At 57.9% G+C, this 13,448-nt stretch overlaps 1 protein-coding gene across 5 annotated transcripts in view; it reads left to right on the forward strand.

Moving 5' to 3' along the window:
* ZMIZ1 (zinc finger MIZ-type containing 1) overlaps positions 1-13,448 on the forward strand; it is a 222,288-nt gene that overhangs the window by 34,448 nt on the left and 174,392 nt on the right. For all 5 annotated transcript variants that reach the window (XM_037803800.1, XM_037803803.1, XM_037803798.1 and 2 more), the window contains exon 2: positions 10,886-11,014. The gene's annotated coding sequence lies outside the window, so the exon portion shown is untranslated. The remainder of the gene's footprint in view (positions 1-10,885; positions 11,015-13,448) is intronic.

Raw genomic sequence — 13,448 nt, forward strand, 5'->3', positions numbered from 1 at the left:
CAGGGTGAGGCTCCCTGGACGGCGGCCCTGGAGCAGGGCTCACGGAGGGTGAAGCAGGCCTGCCAGGCAGAGGGAAGGTCCATAGTGCACAGATGGAATCATGTGGCCCCGGGATCCGGGTGTGGAGAGCCGGCACATGGGGTGGCCAGGCCCTGGCAGTGACGCATCTGGGACGTCAGGACAGGATGGCACCCTGGCCTCCCCCTCACCACCCCCTGCACCTGAGGCTTCCAGGCTCCACTGCAGGGTGGGGCCAGGGCTGAGCAGAAGGGGAAAGTCCACAGTGGTTTGTCCCTTGGCCTGCACAGAGAAGCCTGCCAAGAGGTGGCACAGGGGTGATTGTCTATCATTCATTGGCTGATGATCCAGCTCCCCACTGTCTGTCTGTCTCTCCTTTCTCTGTCTGTCCATGCAGTATAAACAGCCCCTCCATTTATACAACACACAGTCATCACGGCTCTGCCTTCAGGCCTGGTGTCTGTCCCCTGCCTGCCCTGAGACCTGTTTATACAGCCACTGGGGCACAGGGCCCAGTCTTAATCATCTTTGCTCCACCAGAGAATGCAGATGGTTGTATTATGAATGGTCATAATTAATCAGCCTCCAAGAAAGCTCTTTTCCCCAGACCACATCCTTACCAGGAGCAGCCCCAGGTGCTCCCACTTTATCCCTGCTTTACGGTCAGGGCGAGTGAGGCTGGGAGAAGGGCAAAGGCCTGGGTTTCAGATACCATATCTGGGGACAGCTCCACAGGGCACCTGCCCAGAAATGGACTGCCCATCCACCCCCAACATCCCCTAGGTCCTAGGTAGGGTACTGGGTTGTGGGGGAGGCCCTCAGCCCTGAGTGGGAGGGCAGTGCTCAGCAGGGGCAGCGGGTGAGCTCAGGGCTTTGGGGCCAAGAGTCAAGGCAGAATGGGGAAGAAAGGCTGGCAGGGGGTGAGAGTGGGGAAGTGGCCTTGGGTGCATGGGGAATGCCAAACCCCAGTTACCCCCCGACCCCCATACACACACTGGGCCATGGCCTGCTGCTGCTGCACCTCGGTTCTAAGGAGATGCTGAGTGCCAGGGACAGTGATTTAAATGCTTGTGGCAGGCAGCTTTGTGATTTATGGGCAGTTTTGGACAGGCCTGGGTACATAGGCACAGCGGCAGCATGGGGCTCCTGGCGTAGCATCCGCAGATGCCACCGGACCACCTGCTCCCCTTGCCCACTCCGCTGGGCCTTGCTGCTGCCAAGGGCTCTGTGCACGCATATGCACACTTGTGGCCAGGGCCCACGCCTGGGCGGTGCCCATGGGCTTATGTGTTGTGCTTGCATCCACAGCTGTCCACGCCCCACCTCGGTGGCCCCCCAGGCACTTAGCGCCACGGGCCAATGTGAATGGCTCTTGGCCTGTGTGCTTCTGCGTGTGAGCGCATGTGTGTGCGTGAACAAGTGTGCCCGGCTGTGCACCTGCGCATGCCTGCATGCCCTCTGTGAGCGTGTGTGTGCATGTTCCTCTGGGCAGCCTCCCCATGTTCACCTGCACGTGTCTACGTGGGTGTGTCTGCTTCCCGACCCATGTGTGTCCTCGTGTGAATGTGTGGTGTGTGTGCACTTGTGTGCAAACATATATGTGAGTGTGTGTCTGCATACAGGGCTGTGAATTGGCAGTGTGCCCGTGTGCACACACGTGTGAGCCTGTGGCCGCCTTTCCCTCAGATGGGCAGTGGTCCACGCTCACACCACCTCACGTGTGTGCACATGATGCTGGGGTGCCTGACCTGATCGGGGCCCCTCCCTAAGCCTATCTTGGCCAATGAGTGTGCAGAGCGTCTGGGCCCCGGGGTCCTCGGGGAAGTGGTGAGGGGCCTGGCCTCAGAGCAGCGGGATGGTGCATGCCCCATGTGGAACCGCCCTCCAGTTCTCCCCACCATGCCCGCTGCCGCATACCCATTCCAAGCCAGGTGTGTGGGAAGACGCAAAGACAGCCCTGGGTCATCCGGAGTCGGGTGTGCCGGGACGCACACCCAGGTGCCATTCCCGGGGTGGGGGGTGGCAGGCCTCTCCAAGCCTCCACCTTTAACAGCAGCCACCTGATGGGGAGCTGCATATGCTACTCGATATTCACATCTGTTTCCTTCCCCTGCCAGGCCTCAGTTTCCCCAGCTGTAAAATGGTAATAACAATCCCCGCTGGCCCTCTCCCAGGGCTGTTTGGGGATCAGATGAGAAAAGGGCTTTGTGTGGGCTGCAGGACGGTGCGCACAGCCCATAAGGCTCTGGGCAGGCCGAGACCGGGTGCCGGACACGCAGGGAAGATGTGCTGTGTCTGGGGGCAGGTGCCTGGTCCTGGGGCAGCTTCCTCAGTCTTGATCTTCACCGCAGGGACCTTGGATTCCTCGTCCTACACGGGGGCATATTCATAGCGTCTCCCTCGTGGTGCTGGTGGAAGGACTCGTGGGAACTGTGTGCTGAGCTCAGCCAGTGGCGGACGGGAAGCCACCTCTTGGTCAGTGGGGATAGCTCTTCTTGCTGACCTGGTGGCCACACAGGTGGGCCCCGAGTCTGGAAACACAGGTGAGTCCACGACAAATGCTTCACTGATACCGCCTGACAGTACCTGTTTCCAGACTTCGTGCCCATCGGTCCCCATCCCAGAAGAATCCAAGCCCCTTCTCTGGGGCGGCCCAGAAGCACTTACATATTGGCACCCCCAGTCTGCCAGGGGCACCCCTGCAGAAGGAATCAGCTCCTGGGGATCAGGGCATCTTCCCTACGGAACCCGGAGCTCAGCTCTACCACTGCCTCCTGTCAACCACTTGGCGACTGCACCACAGCTGGCCCAGAGAGGGCCGTGATGTCTCCCCAGCTCCGAGCAGGGACCCCAACCCCCAGCCGCCAGCCCCAGCCCAGGCCCTGTCTCCAGCTGGCTCAGCCCCCGTCTGTACCCCACTTCATGCTCGCTGCTGGAGGTACAGAGAGGGTGCAAAGCCCCCGTGCTGGCAGGGGCTTCACAGACGAGATGAGCCCGTGGCACCCAAACCAGGCCAGGGAGGAGACGGCTGACAGTCACAGGCAGGGCTGCAGGGGCACAGGGGAGGCTGTGGAGGGTCATGGGGGTCCACAGGGCGGGGGCCCAGCTGGACAGGGAAGAGGGGAAGGCAGGCCAGGCTGGAGCCAACCCTTGGGGGACAGAGAGAGCATTCCAGAAGGACAGAAGTGTGTGGGCAAGGGCTGGGAGTCATTCCTGGGGAAGATGTGCAAGTTCTCCCCTGAGACATCCGGGCTGCACTGGCTCAGAAGGCCTCGGCTCTGGGTGCACAGCGGCCGTGGGGTGAAGCAGATGGCCAGCAGGGGGTGGGGCCGCCCTCAGGCCTGAGACAGGCGAGGCCAAGTGGCCCACACAGGTCCGAGCCTGAGACCTTGGCACCAGCCCTCTGAGCTCTCAACTCGAGAGTTAATGATTCATTTGTGGCCAATTTCTGCTGGCCTTTGCCTGGAAATTCCCAGGCCTGCCCCTTCCCTTGGCTCGGGGAGCTCCAGGAGTATGGTCTCATTTACACTTGGCTGAGAACATCTTACCCACTCTCCAGAGAATGGCTTTTAGGTTACAGTAGGAGGGAAACAGGTTAGATGTTTGGAAGAACTGCATATGAGCTGGGGGCTGGGGTGTCTCCTTCACAGGAAACTGAATCTGAGGGAGGAGCAGGTTGTCGTCACACTGGGTTGGTTTCAGTAGAAGAAAATTAAAGGCCCTTCTCTGACCCTGTGTGCCAAGAGCTGATGAAAGAAATCCTATTCCCATTCATAATGCCCTCCATTCAGTTCAGAGCAGATGTGAACTGAATTAAATGTAGTGTAATGTGAAAAGCTTTGCGACAGCTACTAATGGGGAGCTAGAGCTTGGCCCAGAGCAGGACTTGGCTGGGTAGAGAAAGCAGTGACACATGCAAAGGCCCTGGGGCATGAAAGGACAGGGAAGGCTGAGTAGTTCTAGTACGGCTGGTGTGTACAAGGCTTGAGAATCTTCCAGAAGCAGGGACGGAACCCTCATGCAGGGGACTTGGGGCTTTGCCAGTGGGAGGAGCCCCACTGTCGGGGAGCCAGGGCTGGTCGATGAGCGGGGACAGGTGTGTTTGATTTAGGTTTGAGGACTGCCTGCCCGTTTTGTGTGTTGATTCTACTGGTCAGGAAACCTTCCTTGACAGCCTGTTCTGCACCAGCGCAGGCCCGTGCCCCGCGCAGGCCCTGACAGCTGCGTGGAGGCTGGTCTGGGGGAAGGACGCCGAATTCATCCAGGTGAGAGGCAACGAGGGTTTGCGCAGAGCCACGAGCCGAGGGCACCGGCCAAGGTATGCAGACGCAGGAACTGGCTGGCTGACTTCCGCAAACCCTTCAGCCCCGTCACCGGAGTGCTTGGACGTGTGGCGTTGAGGTAGGCTTTGGGAACTCAGTGTTCCTGGCGGACTCGGCGGGCGGACAGCCTAGGGGTGACCCGTCTGTAAGATCAACAAGGGCTTATGGCAGCCTCGCCCGTGTGCAGGCCACCGTGCAGACAAGCAGGCTGATGTCCAGAGAGGGGCAGCACCCGGGTCCCGTGGCCCCCAAGCCTGGCTTGCTGTGCATCTCTATCCCCCACCCTGCCACCCCCCTGCAGACCTAAGGACATTTTCCCCAGAAGGAGGCAAAACCGAGCAGCCTGATCCATCAGGTGAAAATGTCTTGGAGTGGGGGGTTCTTTATCTCTTTCACAACTTTGCAAATTTAATTCCTTCTGATTATTTCTTGACAGTCCCAGGCGTTGGTGGTAAACAACTGCTCTCCCCAGAATGTTTCCCTGTGACAGCAGCTTTCTCTGGCGAGGGTGCTATCAACACTTGGCAGGGCCTCCTCCCGGCTCCCGGCGCGCTCGAGTCCTGAAAGGCGTTCGAGAATGCCGAGCCCGCCCCATGTGCTGGGGGTGGGGGCACTGGGCAGGGGGAGGCAGGGATAAGCCCTGGCCTCTCTGTTCCCTGGGGCAGCCTGGCCTGTCTCGGAGCCTCCGAAGGTCCCTGTGCCCTATGGTCCCCGGGAGTGAAGCAGGAGGTATTGGGTGTCCGCTGGCTCCTTTCGTGGCCCTGGTGCCCGGGTCCTTGGCACGGCTTCGCAGCAGGAGGGAGCCCATCTGCCGAGGGTGATGGGGAGACCGGCCACGTCTCGGCCCTGCAGCCTCCGCGGCTCCGCGTCACGCCGGCTTAAGTGTCCTGAGTCAGAGCCAGGGAATGGCTCTGCCGGGTGGGGGTGCAGATGCCGCTGCCCTGGGCAGCTGGGGCCAGCCCGGGGCCCTTGCCTGTCCATGCCAAGAGGGGCCTGGCCTCGCGGGTCCTGTCGTTGGCCTGGATCTGACCAGTGCCCGGAGGACAGGTCAAGGTCATGGCCTGGTCCCTGCTCCAGTGACTATTCCCAAGCCCTCCCCTCCCACTCCCACCGCTTGCCCCCACCACCCGAGCAATGCGAGGTTGAGGTTGACAGGAGGGGCGCCCCAACAAATGCCCAGCTCTGCTGTTTCAAGTCACTCTGCCTCTGCCTGGGCAGTGCCGCTTTGCTAGAACACTCTCTCAACGGGTCCACTTGGCAGTTTTCTGCTCCACATCTCAAGAGTTTGCCCCCAGAATTACGTCTTGGGTCTAGTCCTCCCCAGCAGTGCCTTTTCTTTGGAGCCCCTTCTCTATCGACCCCCAGCACAGCTCAGACCCCAATGTGGTCCAATCACGTGTTCCTGCCAATGTCCCCTGCCCTAGCCACATGATTACCCAGAGGCTCATTTTTCTGTGCATCCTTCAGGCCTGATGCAAAGTAGATGCTCAATAAAAGTAGGCTGGATTTCACGAAGAGGGTTCCAGAAGCCGATGCTGGAGCCTCCCTTTGTAAATGCCAAAGAGGCCAGGCGGGAATTTGCAGGCAGAGAGGCTGACCCCCCTGCCTGGGCCCCTCCCCGCTGCTTGAGTCATGGTTAGGGGCTGCGGCGGCCCCCTCCCCACTTCCACCCCGGCCGGCTGTGCTTCCTTGCTGGCAGCAGCCGACTCCCCGGGTTGCCCGTGTGATCACTCTCCAGAAAACACCCCAGTGGAAACTGCATGAATGATTGATAAGAGCTGAGAGCTGTTTAATTTTTTTCCCCCTGTTTAATGGCTATCAATAATTTAATACGCTCTCTGTATGTTTTTAAGAAATAGCACCCATTTTGCCGTCTCCGGTTTAGCGGGCTAAATGATTTAAGCGTTGGGAATGTGGCTCTGAGGATGGAGGCTGAGCGGTTCGGAGAAATCTGGGAGGCCTGGGGTGGGGGGTGAGAAGTGGGGAGGCGGGTTCAAAGCTAGCCAGCAGCAGCATCTTGGCCTGGGCGCGCGCTTGTGTGTGTGTGTGTGTGTGTGTGTGTGTGTGTGTGTGTGTGTGAGAAGGTGGGAGGGAGGGAGGAGGGAGGGAAGGGGCGGGTAAAAGCCAGCTCCTCTCTGCTAAGAGCAAGATAATTGCTTTTCTGGGTCTCCCTGAACAGCAACTGAACAGCTGTCAGCTCGCCCCCCACCCCCACCCCCCACCACAAATCGCTGAGCTTTTCTGGATGGTTCTGGGGGCCCAGGGGGCTAGGAAGGAGCTGCCACTGGTACCACTGTGGGCAGACAATGCCCCCCTCCCCCGCCATCTTTGCCCCCCTCGAAAGCTTTTAAATCATTTTTATTTTAATGATGCCGTACAGTTCAGCTGCTGCTGCAAGGGCTTGTGTCTTCCAGATGGGGCAGAGGCGGTGTGGCGTCGGGGACCTGGATCCACTCATCTCTGGGCCCAAAGGGACCCGGAAGGTCACCTGCCAGTGTTCCCCCAAACTTTCCAGACGCAAAGAATCACCTGAGACTTCTAGTTAAAAATTCAAATTTCTGGGGCACCTTCCAGACCCTCTGAATTCAATTCTCAGGGGAGAGATCTGGAAACTGGGTTTAACAAGCAGCCCGGCCTGGGTGAGCCTTATTGTCAGAGGTGTTTGGGAAATGCAGCGTCCAACCCCTTTCTGCTGCCCACAAGGCCACTCCCCTCTGCTGGGAGGCCCCCGGGGACAGCATGCCCACCCCCGTGGGGCCCTGCCCTGCATCCCTGAGTTCCTTCTGGCGTGGGGCTGTTGTCCTCGCGTGTGTGGAGTTACAGGACAGACAGCCTCTCCTGGGATCTGGTGTCCTGCTGCTGCCATCCTGGCCACCCTCTGCTTGTCTCTGCCTCTCTGTTAGTCAAGGAGCTTTCCTTTATAGGAAAGGGCTTTTTGTACCAGAAAAAAATGTCCTAGGGAGAGGAGGTAGCCCAGGCCTGGGGGGGGTGGAAGGGATCCTCCCTGCAGGCCAGGTGACATGATGCTAGGCTGCCCGTGGGAGACAGAGGTGGGTGCCTCCGCCTTCTGCTGAGGCCCAGCCCTCCCCCTGGAGAGAAAACTGTGACTCATCAGAGGCTGTTGAATCAGCCAGATCTCCCGGATGACAGTGGGGAAACTGAGGCCGGCAGGGGGGTGGTGGTTCATTATGAACGCAGCCATTTAAGACAGAGCTGGCACTGAGAAGTTGGGGACAGGAGGCCCAGAGTGGGTAGCCCGGGACTGAGGGGGTGTTTGGGCTAAAGCCAGAGGCCAGCTGAGGTCCCGCTCCGGTCACCTGAAAGTGGGCAGCTGCACAGAGGTGGACAGAGAGGGCACCCACAGAGGAAAGTCAATACATTGAAGGTTTCGAGCAGATCCGATGCCCCAATCTGTCTGGCATTACAATTCTTAATTTGCTTTGCCTGGCAGTTTGCATTGTTTCGGCGAGAAGCAGCCTTGTGTGACTGCCAGTCGGGCTTGCCGTTTTACTTTAATAGAGAATTAAGGAGGAAGGGGTGGTCCATGTTTCACAGGGTCACAGTCTCCTGTAAAATGGGGGTTTCCCTTAAATCCTGCCTCCCCCCAATTCCACCTTAGTTAATGTGGAAGAAGCCAGGGCCCCAGGAGGAGGGATTGCCCGGTCGGGTCCCGGCGCACAATATGAGTTGTGATTGCCGGGGCCTGCCCCTCTGGAAGCCATCTCCCATCATCACAGCATCACTGTGGGGTCTCGACCCTGGAGGGTGCAGCCTAACACTGAGAGAACTCAGAAAGCTGGGGGAGACAGATGGGAAGGACCCACCCCCATAGGGAAGGCCCGTCCCAGAGAGAGAGCCCTATGAAGAGGGACACATGGGCAAGGCCTGGCGAGGTCAGGGAAGGCTTCCTGGAGGAGGTGTCACCTGGCCCCAGGCTCGAAGCCCTGGCAGGGGAAGGGAAAGGGCATCCCAGGAGTGTGCGGAAAAGAGCAAGGCGGGGCCCGCAGAGGCCTGGGTGGACCTGAAAGGGCATGGCGGGGAGAGCCAGGGGAGCGTCGGTTTGTTTTTAACTTCTACTGAAGTATTATATCCATGCAGAAAAGTGTGCATAGCCTAAGTGTGTGGCTCGGCGAATTGTCGCGGGGCAAACACACCTGTGTAACCACCACCCAGATCGAGAAACAACATCACAGACCCAGAAGCCTTGCCGTGCCCCACACCGGGCACCACGCTCCCCGTCACCCACCCCCCCCCCCAGGATACTCACTCTCCTGACTTCTAGCAGCCCACTGTCGTTCGTGTGTTGCCGATAGAGAACCCCGAAAACCCAGGGGCTTGGCAACCACACTTACTCTTTCTCATAATTCTGTGGCTCGGCTGGGCATTCCTTCTGCTGGCTTCACCTGGGCTCAGGTGGCCGCGGCCAGGCTGGAAGATAAAAGAAGGTGGCAGGAGGTGCTGGCTGTTGGCTGGGTGGCCTCGGTTTCCCTCCTTGTGCCCTCTTATCCTCCACTGAGGGAGACAGGCTTCCTTCCATAGCCTGGCAGTGTCCCAAGGGGCAAAGGCCAGAAATAGCAAGACCCCTTGAGCCCTGGTGTCTGCTACTCACAAAATGTCACTTGCACTCCTACTGGTCGAAACAAGTCCCGGAGCCAGCCCGGGTTCAGGGCCTCCTGAGGGGAGGGGCTGCAGAGAATCCAGCCTGCCACAAGCAGAGGGCAGCTTTGCCCGTTCTCCAGCCTCACATAGGCAAATCCCTTAAATATGTTCTCTCTTGTGTCTGGCTGTTTTGGTCGGCCTTATGGGCGTAAGATCCACCCGTGGTGTTGTGGGTAGCGTTCGTTCTCTCGCCTGCGTGGCATCCATCGGGGGAGAGGGTCCGTTCTATGGTTGCTGTTGGGTGTTTGCAAAGTTTTCCTGTTGTGGCTAATACAAGTAGTACTGCTGTGAACGTCCCGGTGCTTGTCTTTCGGTGACCGTACGCACCCGTTTCTGTGGAAGTGGACTTGCTGGGTCACGGGCTAGGCCTCGGGATCATAGGTAGTTGCTGTTTTCCAGGTGGTACTGGTGTCGTTTGCCCACAGCAGTGTGTGGGGAGCCCAGAAGGGTTTTGTGGAGGGCAGGGAGGTGGTCAGTGGGAGTTTTAGAAAGACCCCACTGAAGATGGGCTGGAGGGGGTCTCTGGCCCTGGCCGCCAGTGGAGACACTAGAAGGGGCTCCCTGTGGTGTCTTGAGGCTTCCTTTAATGGGCTGGGTTCTAGTTCTGGTCTGTCCTCTCTCCCTTGCTGTGGTACCTGGAGGTGAACCCTTCCCCTATTAGGGCCTCAGTTTACACATTTGTAGAAGGACAGATCCCTGAGAAAATTAGCATCACCATTTATCTTTCCTCCCACCACCCTGAACCCTGGATTCTAAAATCTAACAGAGGGGAGGGCATGGAGAGGCCCTGGGAGATCTCCACCGGCTTCCTGATTTCAAGGCACATGTCAGTTGGCCAATTTTTTTCAATATGTTCATTGCACACTTTCATTGCATCCATTCATCCAGTCACTCATTCATTCACCCAATCACTGCTTCACCCACTTATTCATTCAGTTACTCATGCATTTACCCATTCTCATCCATCCAACCATCCATCCACACATCCATCCATCCATCCACACATCCATCCATCCACACATCCATCCATCCATCCATCCACACATCCATCCATTCATCCATCCATCCACATCCATCCACACATCCATCCATCCATCCATCCACACATCCATGCATCCATCCATCCATACATCCATACATCCATCCTTCCATCCATCCATCCATACATCCATCCATCCATCCATCCATCCATCCATTCATCCACACATCCATCCATCCACACATCCATCCACCCATCCATCCATCCATCCATCCATTCATCCACACATCCATCCATCCATCCATCCATCCACCATCCATCTATCCATCCATCCATCCATCCATCCTTCCATCCATCCATCCATCCATCCACACATCCATCCATCCACTCACCCATCCATCCATCCTTACATACATACATACATACATACATACATACATACATACATCTATCCACACCTCCATCCATCAGTTCATCCATCTCTGTGTCCCATGCTAAGCCCAGAGGAAGGAGAGATAAACTAGACCTCATTCCTGCTGTCCAGATGCTCCACCCAGAGAGGGAGTGTGGCCTGTAGAAAACAGTGGACACAGCCAGCCAGGGTCCGGGCCTGCTGGGGGATGAGCAAAGATAGGAGGGCCAGGTCAGAGAGGGCACCTCAGAAGCATTTGAGCAGAGTTTTGAAGGCCAGTGGGATTTTGATAAACAGAGAAGTGAGGAGAGAGGTGCTCAGGCAGAGCCCCTGGCTGCATCCAGCCTCTGGGGTGGGTCCTCTGGGGTGGACCTCTCAGCCTTCTGGGAGGTGGCCTGATGGCCTGGACAGAAGGGGCCTGGAGGTCGGTGAAGGGACTGGGGGCCGCCCCAGGGTAGGGTCCAGAGCTCACTGACCCTCTCCTCTCTCCCCTAGGACTTGCAGAGGCCGTGCTGAGGTGGAGCAGGGCTGCTGGGACTGCTGCCTCCTTCCCACCTGCGACTTCATTTCCCTGGAGCTCCCAGAAGCCGCAAGTCCTGGTCCGTGGGCAGGGACTGTAGGCAGGTGAGCAGGGAGGGCTGGCCACTGGCCACTGGCCCCTGGGGGGCTGTTGATGTGGGGCAGACAGGGCTCCGGGACTGGGCCGGTGCAGGCGGTGCTGTTTCAGGGCCTGGAGAACAGGGAGGACGTGGGCGAGGGGGCTTATTTCTCCTTGGCCTTCTCCTCGCAGAGGGAGGCAGACAGTGGCATGGTAGTGGGTGGGAGCTGGACATGTGGTTTCACTCTGTTGCCAGCTCCTATGCAGCTGTGGGTAGCTCTACCCCTTCACCACTGAGAACCTTGGTTTTCTCCTCCAATAAATGGAAATAACAACAATAAGTTTCCTAACATTTTGAGCCCTGGACTGTATGCCAGGCACTGTGCTAGAGACCATATATTTATTAACTCTTTCCATTCCATGACAACCCCATGAGGTAGGTGCCGTGATCCTTGCCATCTCACAGGTGAGAAAACCGAGGCTTGTGGTCGTGCTGTAACTTGCCCAAGATAATGCACCCGGCTGAGCCTGGAACTCCGGTCTGGGTCTATGTGGCTCCAGTGGGCCAGCCCCTAGCCACTGGCCTAGCCCCTCTGTTGGCCTCTTCTCAGGGGTGGGAATCCAGGCAATCGTGGGTGGCCTGCTGCCAGGAGAAGGGAGGGTTTCTTCCCAAGGTGGCAGAGGCTGCTGGTTGGCCCAGGGCTGTGGCGCATTTGTGGGTGTGATGTGACATGAACCAGGCCTGGCCTCCGGGGGTCCCTCCGTGCAGGGGTGTGCTGTCTGGACAAGTCCCTCTCTCTCCCTCTCCTAAGTTTGATCTCCCAGGCTCGCACTACGCTGGCTTCTGGAATGTGGGGAAGAGGGGCTGTTTCCATTCTCTGCTCTGACAGGAAGGTGGGGAGGTCACTGCAGACCTGGCACACCCCAGAACGGGGTCGGGGAGGGAGCATGGATAGAGATCACGGTGGAAGGAGGTGAGTTCTAGGGGAGGCTGCCTCAAAGTGAGTTGCAGTATGGGGAGACATGAGCAGTGGGTGCGTGGGAGGGCCTGGCCAGATGGGGGTTGAGGTTGGCAAGGGGGTGGGCAGATTGTGAAGGGCACAGGAATTAGACCCCAAGGGCAATTGGAGCCATTGAAGGTTCTAAGTCATGGAGCAGCCTGTCGAAGGTGTGCTCAGCCAGGCCCCTGGGCCAGAACTGCACTGGAGAGGCCCAGGCTGGGATCAGGGTGACTGATAGACGACCCAAGGGCCCTGTAAGAGGCTGGAGGCCTCAGCCAGGGCAGGGTCAGGAGTGAGAATTACCAGACACTGAGGAAAGGACTTTGGCAGAATTTGCAACTCGCTGGTGGCGGGCATGTAGGTGGGAAAGCTGCCACGCGGTGGGGTGGGGTTAATGTTGGAATTCTGAGTGGGTGGGGAGAGTCTAGATCCAGGAAGACTTCTTGGAGGAGGTGAAGCATGATTGTGGTCCAGAACACCTCTGAGAGGGCCTGAGATTTGCATGAGGAAGAAGAGGGCTTGGGTGGCGCTACAGTTACCCATGGTCATGACTTTCTCACCCAGAAGTGTAGATCCATAGGCATGCACCCTCACATATGCACCCAGAAGACTCTCCTGCCCACAGTCATACCTGTGTCTATGTACACGTGGGCACACAGATGCTAAGGAGGCACAAGTGGGCAGGTACAGTGTCCACACATACCTGGAAGGTTATGCGTGCATGGACGCATCCACAGACCTGCAGCTGCAGGCTCCCTCACACACAGACCTACACAGACATGACACATGCAGGCCTCAAACATGCATACACGTATGCAGACACGTATTCACCAACCTGTGTGTTCACACCGCACACAGATGCACAAGCACATGGCAGTCACATGTCCACACGCAAGTTCCTGTGTGCACACACACACACCCAAGGAGTCATGTTGCAAGGGGAAGGAGCCACTCGGGGGTCACTGGCTTCTTAACCTGCAAAAACTTCCAGTAGCTCCGGTGGTCGCTAGGCAGCTCTGGGCCAAGGCTGAGCCATGGCTCCTGTGTTTTGGCATGTCAGGAAACGAGGGGGACTGTTGGGGTTTGAGGGCAGCAATGCAGCTGGGGACAAGCCCTTGTCCTCTCTGGACCTCAGCTTCCTCATCTGGGAACCAGAACAGTCGCTGTGCTTCGGGAGGAGTGGGTAGCACTAAGTGGTGTGCGGAAGAGAACAATCTCGGCCACTATGCAGGGGTTCTGCAAATTGTAACTCATAAGAAAAAAGCATGCTTAGTGGCCTGTTCTTTTGTGCTTTTCTAATCCCACAGTGGGGGAGGCACGGGGGACAGGGTCCATCCCTTTGGGTTTCATTTGCAGAGCCTTCTGTCTGGATTGCCCACTTGTCTCTGCTTAGCAAACTCCCTGCCACGGAGCCTTGCTGATCTTTGCTCTGTGACCCCTCCAGTGGCCACACGCACCT

Source organism: Choloepus didactylus, chromosome 15 (assembly GCF_015220235.1).
Source record: "Choloepus didactylus isolate mChoDid1 chromosome 15, mChoDid1.pri, whole genome shotgun sequence".
In the NCBI taxonomy this organism is placed as follows: domain Eukaryota; kingdom Metazoa; phylum Chordata; class Mammalia; order Pilosa; family Megalonychidae; genus Choloepus; species Choloepus didactylus.